Source organism: Dermochelys coriacea, chromosome 6, assembly GCF_009764565.3.
Source record: "Dermochelys coriacea isolate rDerCor1 chromosome 6, rDerCor1.pri.v4, whole genome shotgun sequence".
Lineage (NCBI taxonomy): Eukaryota > Metazoa > Chordata > Testudines > Dermochelyidae > Dermochelys > Dermochelys coriacea.
Window position 1 is genome coordinate 27,708,938 of NC_050073.1, and position 12,910 is coordinate 27,721,847.

General features: G+C 42.5%; 1 protein-coding gene across 2 annotated transcripts in view; it reads left to right on the top strand.

Moving 5' to 3' along the window:
- COPB1 (COPI coat complex subunit beta 1) overlaps positions 1 to 12,910 on the top strand; it is a 62,859-nt gene that overhangs the window by 38,835 nt on the left and 11,114 nt on the right. The gene's annotated exons all lie outside the window — the stretch shown is intronic.

Here is a 12,910-nt window from a genome sequence, read left to right on the forward strand (position 1 = left end):
TGGGTACACAAATTATGGGAGAGATTTAGGGGGGGAATCTAAATGGTGGTATAAGCATATCCTTATGCTAATATTCGCATACAATAATATTATAGATGGCAGAGCTATATTAAAGTAAGTTAAGACCCTAAGTACACCCCCGTCATGGCCTTGCCCCCTGCTTAGGCAGCAGTGGTATTGGCCAGTCACAGGAGCAGTCTGCTGAGTGGGTGAGGAGCCCACCACTCCTCTTTGAGAAAACGGGGGCCTCCCTCCTTCCCAAACTTTCATTCAGTCTTCAGCTCCCACTCACCCAGAGGGAGAACTCTGCATGAACTGTAGTGGCTGTGAGAATCCCTGTCATCCACCCACCACCCCTCCTGCACCCCAGGTCCTCTCCTGGGATGGAACAGACCTTCTGCTCCAGTGGGCATCAGAATCAACATCCCGGTAAGATGGATAGAACAGCTTGCATCTCTCAGCTGTTGTTTTAGGCCGTTTGCAAAATGCATTGTTACACTTGTCAAGTTATCAAATTGCTTCTTCAAAACAAAACAAAACAAAACAAAAACCCCAACCAACTGTGAGAACTAAAAACATCTTTTTGCTTTTAAACAAAACCTTACATTCCTATGTCTCTGACATGACACAAGAGAAGGAGTGAAAGGCATGTGCCTAAGTATCAGTCCAGCCCTAATGATAGATTTCCTGTGAATTCGGTTTTCTTTTCTTTATCCTCCTGCACCCGCAGGATCATAGGGTGTCTACCTATTTCTGCCACTTATTTTGGTCTTGTGCTGTTCTGCTCAGGTTTCAGAGCGTCATGTTGATGGATTTAGCTTCTTTATTGCTCTAAATAACGCTTCTCTAGATTGGGGTGGGGAACCTACAGCCTGCAGGATGGATCTGGCCCACTGCCTTATTTCATCTGGCCCGCAGCAAGTCTCCATGCCATAGGCCAGAAGCCCTGAGCCTCAGTACCCTCCGCGGAGCTGCGGTGCAAACACTGGCTCACCCCACTACGGGGGGAAGCTAGGATTGCCAGGCCGTTAAAAGTCGAGTTGGCTCTGCGCAGCTCTGGGAAGCGGTTGGCATGTCCCTGCGACCCCTAGACGCAGGTGTGATCAGGGAATCTCTGTGAGCTACCCTCACCCTGAGCGCTGCCTCTGCAGCTCCCATTGTTGGGAACTGTGACCAATGGGAGGTGAAGTGGGGAAGTGTCTATGGATGTGGGCAGTGTGCCCTGCACAGAGCTGTCTGGCTGCGCCTCAGCCTGGGGGCTGAACATGCCTACTGCTTCTGCGAGCAGCATGGAGCCAGAGCAGGCAGGGAGCCTGCCTTAGCCCCACTGCACTGCCAACTGAGAGCTGCCTGATGTAAGCAGCACCTTGCTGGAGCCCACACCCTGAACTCCCTGCCCCAGTTTGGAACCCCATCCCGCACCCTAACTCCCTCCCAGAGCCTGCACCCATCCTGCACCCCAACCCCCTGCCCTGAGCCTCCTGGAGCCTGCAGCTCACACCCCCTCACACACTTCAACCCCCTACCCCAGTCCCGAGACCCCACCCACACCCTAACTTCCTCCCAGACCCCACCCCAAGGCCCTAAGCCCGCCCCACACTCCAAACTTGGCCCCAGCCTGAAGCCCCCTCCTTCACCCCAAACCCCTCATCCCCAGCCTGGAGCCCTTTCCCGCCTCACTTCAGAACCTAGGGGAAGCCCTGAGCTTTCACACCTTTCCCACCCCACGCTCCCACCACATGGGGCTGGAGCTGTGAGCGCCAGCTTGCCCCGCTGTGGCAGGAAGCCCTGAGCCTTTGCGCCCTCTTCCTCCCCACAATGGGGCTGTGTGTGACCCGCAACTGATTTTTTCTGTGTGTCAATGGTCCCAGATAGAAAAAAGATTCCCCATCCCTGCTCTAGGTTGCCCTCCTTCTTTTGAGGGGGTGTTCGTTATCACTTGTCTTAAATATGTCAGTCATCTTGTCATGTCTGATGCTTTAAGTTAGTGCGCTTTGCTTAGAATTTCTGATGTAATAGACGCTTTCCAGTGGACTCTGGAAAATCTTGTGCAGGTTACACCAGTGAAAATCCACAGTAACTCCATTGACTGTAGTGGAGTTGCTCTGGATTTACACTAATGTAATGGATTACAATATGACCCATTATCTTCTATAGTGCATATTCAGAAAAATATCCTACTTGCCCTCCCTTTTGGGGATTCTCCCACATTAATGAAAACAGTAGTTTCAGGGCAATAAATTAATTACTAGAAAAACATTTACAGTCTTATCTTGTGAGCAAAGAAAAGCCTGGAATCCAGTTAACCATGTTCACCTCTTCTGAAGGGGATAGGATTAGTAGAGCATGCTTAAGGAAACTGCGTCCTATGTATGCTGCAGACCCCAAACCTCTGGGGGCCTTCTGAACTGTGACTACTAGCACCTTATTGCCCAAACCCCGTTTTGGGTGCAAGCTGTAACCCTGAAGCTATAGAAACAGCAATAGAACACCCTGGTGGAAGATTCTTATCTGTGCAGAGCTCCTCAGAGCCATTTGTGAACGTGCTGCAAGGGGTATAGGATTTAACCTGCCATGAAATACATTTTGCTGTAAGCTTTTCGTTTGTGTAAGAGCATGAAAATAAACGTTCAGCACAAGTTGGTGTGCCTTTGGTTTTTCCTTTCTTGCAAGTATCACAACTTTTCATTGTTCCCCAAGATAAACAAAACATGAAACAGACAGTGGTGCCAAAGTTTGTCTTCTAAAAACACACTGCCATGGACCATGTACAAAGGAGTAGTGTTCTTGAGAAACTTTAGTTCAATAGTGTAATTTTTTTCTGGTTTAAGAGATCCCTTGGTATGAGCGTGATTAATTTAGAAGGAGTAGTTGGTGGTAGAATTGGAATCTGAGTCCTATGTGGAGGTGTCCTTGGTTGTCTTCTGAGCTGCCTGGATATTCGACAGATGTGCATTGATGTGTATTCCACCTCCAGCTACTAGAACCCATTGTGGTTTGCGACAGGTTGTTTTTTTTCAGTAACTAGTGTACGGGCCATGTTTTGTTCATGATACACGTCTCTAGTATAGTTTCATATACCCTGAAAAGTGTATACTGATTTCTTGCAGATATATTCTTCTCACTGTCGCACATTTGATCCATTCTGCGTATGAAGATGTAATTTCTGTTTCTTGAGTCTGAGACTACAATCATAGAGATTTGGCTAAAGTAGGGGTTCTCCAGCTTCGTCGTGAGGTGGATCACATCTCGAGAGAGAGTCTTGTTGGATCATCTCTCCTCACATTCACAATTATGTGGATCACCTCCCCTGTGACTGCTAATCAAATACCATTCTTGTGACAACTACAGCAATTGCTTGTATGGAGAAGGAGAAATAAGAAAATGTGCTTTGCTTTGTTTTTAATGTGAGTTAGCAGCTGGAAATGAGGAGAGCCAGGAGCATGTGACCAGCAAAGATTCTATAGACCACAGTTTGAAAACTGAAAAGGAGTACTTGTGGCACCTTAGAGACTAATAAATTTATTTGAGCCTAAGCTTTTGTGAGCTTTTCGTGTGCGAAGCCCCCTGGCTGCCCCTACACATAGGAGCTGGACGGGGGACATGCTGCTGCTTCTGGGAGCCACAGCACACGCAGAGAGGGGCAAGCCCCCAGTCCTGCTCCTCGGCAGGAACTCGAGGGCCAGATTAAAATGTCGGAAGGGCTGGATGCATCCCCTGGGCCATAGTTTGCCTACTCCTGTTCTAAGGGGTGCAAGAGACTATGAATCTGGGTTACGAGTATAGAAACACAAGATGGGCTTTAGTGGGCATGCAAACCTTGTCATAGGTTCCCAGATCTCAATTAGGTGTGTCCTACAAGAGCATTTGTTGCTTGTCAATAGAGAAATTATTAAATCAAGAAGACCACTATGCTTTAGGATCCAGTCACCCAACATACAACTTTTTAAATTGAAGTAAAATTTAAGCAAAGTAGGTATTGGAACATGGATACTCAGTGTTGTTTAAAACTTTAGTATTGGAGCTGTGACAAGCTCTGTCCTTGTCTTCGTGGGTCCCGCATTTCCTGGCTGATTTTGCTTGCCTCAGAGGCTCACTGTGACCCTCCATGTAACCCGTCTCCCTCTAGAGACAAGGGACACAGTCTACTGAGCCATTTTCATCATAAGCCAGCGAAGGAGGTAAGGAGAAGCTTGCACGGTCTCTGTTGTCTCCCAGTCTCAGTGATTAATCCGGGGGGGAGGGGGGCTTCACGTGTCCCAATCAACCTAGCTTTCTCCCTGCCTTCTGGAAAGTTCTTAATTGACCTGGAGCAGCTGCCATTTCACTTATCCTGGTACCAGGGATTTGTTTAGCCTGGAGCTAATATATCTATCTCCCACTACTTTTCTGTAGCCATCTGGTCTTGCCTCGTCACAGAGCATAACAACCTGTTCTGGTGGTCATGAAACAGTGTACTCCCATATAACTCCCACACAGTAAATACTTACAGAAGGTAAATGCCTTCTAGAGCTTTGGCTTGTGAAACTCTGGAAAGAACCTGGAGCAGCTATAAGCCAGTGGCATTTTTAGAAACAATATCTGATGAGAGGAGATGATTCTGTTTTGCTACACAGATGTATGGAAAAAAGCAAGAATGTGTGTATACATATGACAAAAAGTCTAAATACAACCCCCAAATTTATAAAGTTAACGTATCATTACACAAGAGGGTGCTGTCTTACAACTGGTCTGAAATTTGGTGATTTTAGTACTTTAAAGCATTAATGAAGAGAGAGATCAAGGAAATACCCTTACAATCTAGGATGTTTGTGGGGTTTTGTTTTTTTGTTTGTTTTTTGACATGAAACAGAGAGAGAATGAATCTGCCCTAGAGTTTAGAACTTTTTCACTGTTTTAGATATATTTGCAGGCTGCCTGGCTGCGTAATCAGTGCATGATGGTGATGGCAGCTCCGCTTACTAATATAATGCATCTGTTTCAGGGCTGACTATTTGCTCTAGAGATTGTATTTTTCAGAAGCACAGTGAGATAGTTTGATTTGTGTACATATGGCATAGGGAGTATCTTATATATGAAGAGTATGACAATGATTTCATTGGGGAGGGATGTAGATTATATTTAAGTAGTCCTAACCATCCTTTTGCACATAAATTTTAGCACTGGTTTAGGCAATTTTTTATTTGTTTGATTAAAGCTACAAATATACAACTTCTCACTGGACTGGACCTTTCTCCCAATCCCCTGAGGTTTTCCTTTTATAACCATTTTGCATAGTGTATTTTAGCCTCTCTCAGATTCTAGTGTATTGTTTGCAACTTGAATGTATTACCTGGAATGATCCAGAGTAGAGCTGTGCAGGAAATGGTTTTTTTTTCCCCATCATGAGAAAAATTGAGATTCCAGATATTTTTCTTATTTTGCATTGGAGTGAAACAAAGACCTTTCAAAATGTAGAAAGAGAGAACGCATGCAGACACCCCCTCCTCAGAACAGCCAAGAGCCTGGTGCTTTGGGCTCTCACTTAGGATGTGGGTGACCTTTGTTCAAATTGCTTTGTTTCCTACATCACTGATGTGTGCCCTAACTACCAGGCTATACGCTAATTTGGGTAGGGGAAGGGGGTTCTCTCTGTCTGACCAGAAATTCTGTCCTGGACCTAAGAAACCTTCCCAACAAAGGTTTCATAGAAACTAATAAACTTTGATTTTAATAAACCGGTATTTTCTGATTAAAATAGTTTTGTCAAAAATTTCCTGACCATCTCCAATCCAGAACCACCAAGTATACAGAGTTAGTAATAGGGTGGCTTCTTGATTTTGTTAAAGATAAGTAATATTTTTAATGTACCCCTAGTTATTCCAAGATTGGATGTGGGATCCCAGTTGTGTGAGCCAGGGATCCTGATCCCAAGTGCTCTCACAGAGTTTTTGCACATATAAGGACTGGGCAAGTATCTCTAAACTGTGTTTATTTCTTGGAAATAACCCAGAGGTCTTAAACTTTAGGCATTTTTATGAAAGCATTAATTAACCAAGTAACATCTGAACAAATACATCTACTTTTTTGATGGGTTGTGATATTAACACCATTTGATTAAAAAAAAAAACTTTTTCCTCTCTTTCTAATTGAGTTTCTGTATGGTAGAATTGTGTTGGGATTTTTTTCTGGGTTTCTAATTCTTGTTCATGCTTGCTGACAGGATTCTTGGAAATGCATTCTCATTTTTGTGAAAGATTTATATTTAGAAATGTTTGAAAATCTAATCTTCATATGAGTTATTATTAGAATCTCAAAAATAGTGTTTTCCCCTTTTATTCTGATCTCCCATGGTTCCAAATAACTTCCTGTCATTCATCTTAGCAATTATTGATGTATTAAAAGACAGGATCTGCATACACTGGGTTGTTCTTAAGCTGCACATTTATTTCTTGAGAATACATAATATCACCAAGAATGACCTTAAGCAGATCACTGTAGACTGCGTGGCTCTGGGAAGAAGGATAAAGAATTTGGGGATCAAGTGGTGTTTTCGTCCATCCTTCCTGTTGAAGGAAAAGGCCTGGGGCAGGGACCATCGAATCGTGGAAGTAAATGTGTGTCTACGCAGGTGGTGTCGGTGAGTGGGCTTTAGCTTCTTCGACAATGAGCTGATGTTCCAGGAAAGAGGGTTACTGTGCTGGGATGGGCTCCATCTACCAAATATTAGGAAGAGAATCTTTGGATGCTGTCTGGCTAACACGATAAGGAGAGCTTTAAACTTAGTCTTTTGGGGGATGGTGACAAAAATCCAGCCAATGCGCATCTAGGCTCAAGTAATGAAGACAAGGAGAAGGAGCTAAATTATAGAGAAGGGACTGGAAACTGCATTAAAGAGGCAAGAAGAAAAACAGGATAGTCTTCAAAATATCTTCGATGTCTGTATACCAATGCAAGGAGTATAGGGAACAAGCAGGATGAACTAGAAATCATGGTATATGAAGAAATTTATGACTTAATTGGCATTACAGAGACTTGGTGGGACAACTCCCACGTTTGGAGTACTAGCATTGAGGGATATAGCTTGTTCCGGAAGGATAGGTATGGGGAAAAAAGGAGGAGGCATGGCACTGTCACTGTATGTCAAAAACATATACACCTTGCTCCGAGATCCAAGAAGAAGTGAACAGCAGCCCTACTGAGTATCTGGGTTAGGATAAAAAGGAAAAAGCATAGTAGTAATGTTATGGTGGGGGTCTATTACAGACCTCTAAATCAAGAAGAGGAAATGGATGAGACGTCCTTCAAGCAGGTAACAAGATTAGCTAACACGTTCTTCAAGCAGGTAACAAGATTAGCTAAGGGGACTGGATTGGATGATTCTTGAGGTCCCTTCCAGTTCTGCGATTCTATGAGTTAGTATTAATGGGAGATTTTAATTTCCCTGATATCTGTTGGAAGACTATTACAGCAAAATAGTCGGGAACTTGTGAGGAAGTGATCATGATCAATAGAATTCAAGATCCTAAGGAAAGGAGGACATGAGAACAGCAAAACAAGGACACTGGACTTCATAAAGGAAGATTTCAACCAATGCATAGAAATGGTAGGCAAGGTCCCATGGAAAGACCAGTTAAGAAGAAAAGGAGATGAAGGGGGCTGGCAGTTCCTAAATGATGTAATACTAGAGGCTCAATATCAAATTATTCCAACGCAGAGGAAAGAGAAGAGGCGGCACAGGAGACCAAGGAGCTTTTTAGCTATCTAAAAACCAAATGGGATACATGCAGGAAATGGAAGGAGGGGCATGTCACCAAGGAAGTATCCATGGGAATAGCGCAAGCATGTAGGGACAAAAATCAGGCAAGCCACGGCAAGGAATGAGTTATAGGGGGCAAGAAATGTTAGAAACAACAAGAAAGGAAATATGTCAGACAAAAAAGAAAAATCAGGGATGATGTGTGTCTGCTGCTCGATGGAGAAGATGAGCTGGTAATGGAAGATAAGAGACGGAGCTGCTCAATGCCTACTTGGCTTCAGTCTTCACACAAAAATTAACATGGCCAGTTGTCTGGCCACAGTTATCATAGACTATAAAGGGGAAGGGATGCAGATCAGGATAAGTAAAGAACACATCCTAGATCTTCTGACTCATTTGAATGAATTCAAGTCAGCAGAGCCTGATGCTCTTCACCCCAGGATGCAGAAGAAATGTTTGCACCACTGGCAATAATATTTGAAAACTCATGGATGACAAGAGAGCCCTTTTTCCAATCTTCTGGGACCTATCGTACTGCCAGCCTTTAAAAAGGGGAAAAGGAGGAGCGGGGGAGTTTTAAACCAGTCAGGCTAACTTCAATACCTGCAAAGCTACTAGAGCAGTGGTTCTCAACCAATTTACCATTGTGAGCCACATATGCAAGTCTATATTTGTTAGATGAGCCACATCCACACAATATGTATAATAACTGTATGGCCCTGAGGATGTCACATGGGCTGCAGCTGTGTGCTGATTGGGCTGCAAACGGCCTGCAGGCCATGGGTTCAGAACCACTGTACTAGAGCAATGTGTAAAACATTCAATTTGCAAATACCTGGAGGATGAAGGAGTGATCTACTTGCAGCCAGCATGGATTTACTAAGACCAAATCATGCTAAACCAGCTTGATTTCCTTCTTTAACAAGGCAACTGGTTTGATGGATAGGGGGAATACAGTGGACATAGTATATCTGGACTTTAGCAAGGCTTTTGACACAGTCTCACATGACATTTTCATCAGTGAGCTGGAGAAATGCAGGCTTGGTGGCTACCATTAAGTGGACAGATAATTGGTTAAACAACTGCAAACAAAGAGGAACTATTAATGGAATGATTTCAGATTGGAAGGAGATCTCAGATAGGGTTCCATAGCGATCTGTTCTGGGTCTGGTGTTTAACAACGTTGTTAATGAACTGGATGTAGGAATAGAGAGCATATTTGATCAAATTTGCAGATGACACAAATCTAGGGGGGTTGCCAACACTTTGGAGGATAAAACTAAATTTCAAAGGGATCTTGATAAATTGGAATACTGGACTAGAGACAGCAAAGACAAATGTAAGGTGCTATACTTAGGGAAGAAAAATGCACAAATACTGAATGGGGGATAACTAGCTTGGCAGCAGCACTGCTGATGGTGCACTGGTGCATCACAACTGCAAAATGTCAACAATGCAATACTTTGCAAAAAAAAAAAAATGCAATTTTGGATTGCATTAATGGAGGCATAGCATGCAAGTTATGGCAGGTGATAGTACCACTCTACTCTGCACTAGTTAGGCCTCAGCTGGAGTACTGTGTCTGGTTTTGGTCACCAATGTATAGAAGGGAGGTAGAGAAACTGGAAAGGATCCACAGAAAAGTGACAAAGATGATCAAAGGGATGGAATGTAAGTCATATGAGCAAAAGCAGATGGAACTGGGTATGTTTAGTTTGGAAAAGATGAGATTAATGGGAGATATGATGGTGGTCTTCAAATACTTGGAAGGCTGCTATAAAAAAGATGGAGAAAAATTGTTCTCTCTTGCCACAGAGGGCAGGACAAGAGGCAGTGGATTCAAACTACAGTACAGTAGTTTTAGATTAAATCTCAGGAAAAACTTCCTAACTGTAAGAACAGAAGGACAATGGAACGAACTGCCTAGAGAAGTTGTGGAAGCTCCTTCACTGGAGGTTTTCCAAAAGAGGCTGGATAGCCATCTGTCTTGGATGGTTTGGACACAACAAATCCTGCATCTTGGCAGGAGGTTAGACTAGATGATCCTTGCAGTCCCTTCTAACTCTATGGTTTTTTGATTCTATAAGTGTTTAACCATATGCAGCATCTTTACTCTTTTGATAGGATGCCCATTGGCCTTTGCATTGTCTGAGCTCTGATTTTTTCCTTTCTTTGGTTTGAATATTTTATGGCAGTGACAAGAATGATCTGATATGTCATTTCATGCAATGTCCCAGCATAACATAGCATGCTGAATAGAAACTCACTTGACTAGTCTTTATGCTTGTTTTTCAGATGAAATCTGTCATTATTTTCCATAAACATTTGCATACAATGAAGTTACTGGTCCAAATTCTTTTGAGTTACAGCCACTGAAATGCACCCTCTGAAAATTGCCCCTGTGCAGAAGGTCCCTGCACCACTTACCAAATTAAGTCCTATTTTGAGAGCCTAAATAAGATATTGGTGGTGTATAGGCCTAGAGCTGGACAAAAACTTTTCTACAAAAGATTTCTCTGTCAAAACTGAAAGGTTTTATGGAAATGTGTCCATTTCAACACACGATATCAGTAAGGGACATATTGCCCATTCAGAATAGCAATAGCTTTATATTGAGACACTCATTGGCAGTGTGGAATACCTAAGTTCAGGTCCCAGCTCTGCCTGATTCAGAACAGGGACTTGAAGGTGGGTCTCCTCCATCCTTGGTCATTGCCCTGCCTGCTGATCTATTGGCTGTTCTGGGTTGGCTCTGGCTCTTGTGTTTTGTCATAAAAAAAATTCAAAAGGTTTTAGTTTTGTTCCAATCTAAAATAAAAACAAATATCAAAACCATTTTTGTTAAAAATGGAATTGTTTTCTGGCCACCATAAACCTCCTACTGGCTGCCTGCACAGGGACTATTTCAATTAGTTGTACAATTTGACTCACTGTGCTATAATACAATATCCTATTGTGACTGGTTCTCCCCGGGGTGCCACCTGGAATTGGGGTACCACTGAGCCCCTGACCCACCAGCCTTGCTCCCTCTCACACTGTACTGCTGTGGCAAGCTGCAAAGCCTTCCAGCTTGCACTTTCACCAGTATTTTCACACAGGTAGGGATACACCCAGGTGCAGTTACACGCAGGCTCTCTAACCACCAGCTTCCCAGCCTGGGAGTTCAGAGCAGTACCGTCCTGCTCTGGTCAAACCTGGCCACTATACAAGTTTTTAATACCCAGTCCGCCTCTCCCTCAATGTAAAGAGAACAATGCACACTTGTGGTAACCATGCAGAGATTTCCCCCAAGCACTCCAGTCAAAACTCACTGGATTAGATTAAAACATAAAATAAGTTTATTAACTACGAAAGAATAGATTTTAAGTGATTATAAGTCATAACAAACTGATCAAAGCAGATAACCTAGTAAATAAACAAAACCACAAACTGAGCGTAACACACTAGATAGGTAGGATGTGAATTAGCAAATTCTCACCCTGAGTGATAAACCAGCTGGCAGATTCTTAAGGCACAAGTTGCCTTGGCTCTGCAGCTTGGGTTCCCCAGGTTTTTATACACAGGCTAGAAATTCCTTTTAGCCTGGGACCATCACTTCCTGCAGTTCAGTCCTTGCCACTCAGGTGTTTCCAGGTATGTAGTTGTAGGGAAAGTGCGATACCATCATGATGTCATTTCCCCCTTTTATATCTTCTTTCCACATGCTGGAAAGGTCTTTTGCTGTGACCTGGGTCAAACAGTTCCCATGGTGTAGTGCTATCTCTGAGAGCTTTCTGTTGTACGTGGTTCCTGCAGTAATCCCTGTGTTTGTGTATTTCCTCAATAAGCCATTAACATTGTTTGGCCTTTTTACTGTTGTACCTGAAAGGCTGCTTGTGGGTGTTTTCAGCCTCACAATATGTTTCAGTAACACGTACACAGCCAAACTTCATAACTTCGCATACAACGGTAGCACATACTATCCAACAAGATCAATGTCTAGCAGATCAAGACTTCTAGAATGATACCTCACAAGGCATTTTTTGTACAAAACATATTCTAATTACATCACAATGGTGAACGTTGGGGTGCCAAGGTGTCACACTTATGATATATAATGGCAACCTAAGGTAACGTTGCTAGTGTACACTACATTCTTACATATTTGGATTCTGTAAAGTATGCTATAAAACTGAAATTCAGTTTTTCATTAGTTAATTCCACTTATAGTTAAAATGTCCAGGTTGCCTACATAATACAATATTCACTCAGAGCCTAATTCAACTCCTATTTAAATTAATCCAAGTAGTGTTGGGCCCTTGCATCAGCTTTTCTTTTCGAAGGTGCAAGAAAATAAGCCATTTTAAAAAAAACCCCAAAGTCTCTGACCAGGCAATACTCTTATGCTATAGGAATTATCGAGAAGCAAGTAATGGTATTTTCCAGATTGAGCTAGTGCATCTTTAACTACAGATATAACTATTGCAGGATTCGTATGCTTGTTCCATAAGTAAGAACAATTTTGGATTTTTTTTTTTCCTATGCCTGCTCTCACTTGTGGAGGAGTCATACAAGTTCAGCTACAATACTACATCCAGCCTTAATAAATGCAAATGTTACCATAGAAACCTCACTTTGAGAGAGGTAATTATGATATGTTGGAATGACAAAGAAACTTGTTCTGTCAGCATGCAGACGCTAGTAACAGATGAAGACATTTATCAGTAAGTCACTTAAGCTGGTTATTTATGGAAAATGCAAATGACTTAAGACATTCCACTTTATGAAGTTTCTTTGTAATTAAGTGAAAAATCAGGGACCATATTAATTCCAGCAAATACCTTGTGTATTATTGTATTGTACTATAAAACCAAACTGTCTTTTCTACTAAATACTTATTTAACCTTATAGTTGTGGAAAGGTCAAGTATTCCTTAACAGCTTTCTGGAACCATACAAAATTATATAGCAGTTATAGACTTTTCAATGTTCATGGTTTGCAGAGAAGAGGCTTGAGCTGCAACATTGTATTTGTACTTGAATTTGCTTATCACTGGTATGTTACAACTACCACTTCCTGTTGCTGTATGTGTTTTCTTTGTGAAGTTAGCACTGTCGGTGTTTTTGAAAGGGCACAGAGGGTAAATATTATGAAACATATGTAAATCAATGGGACTCGGGCTCCTAAATCATT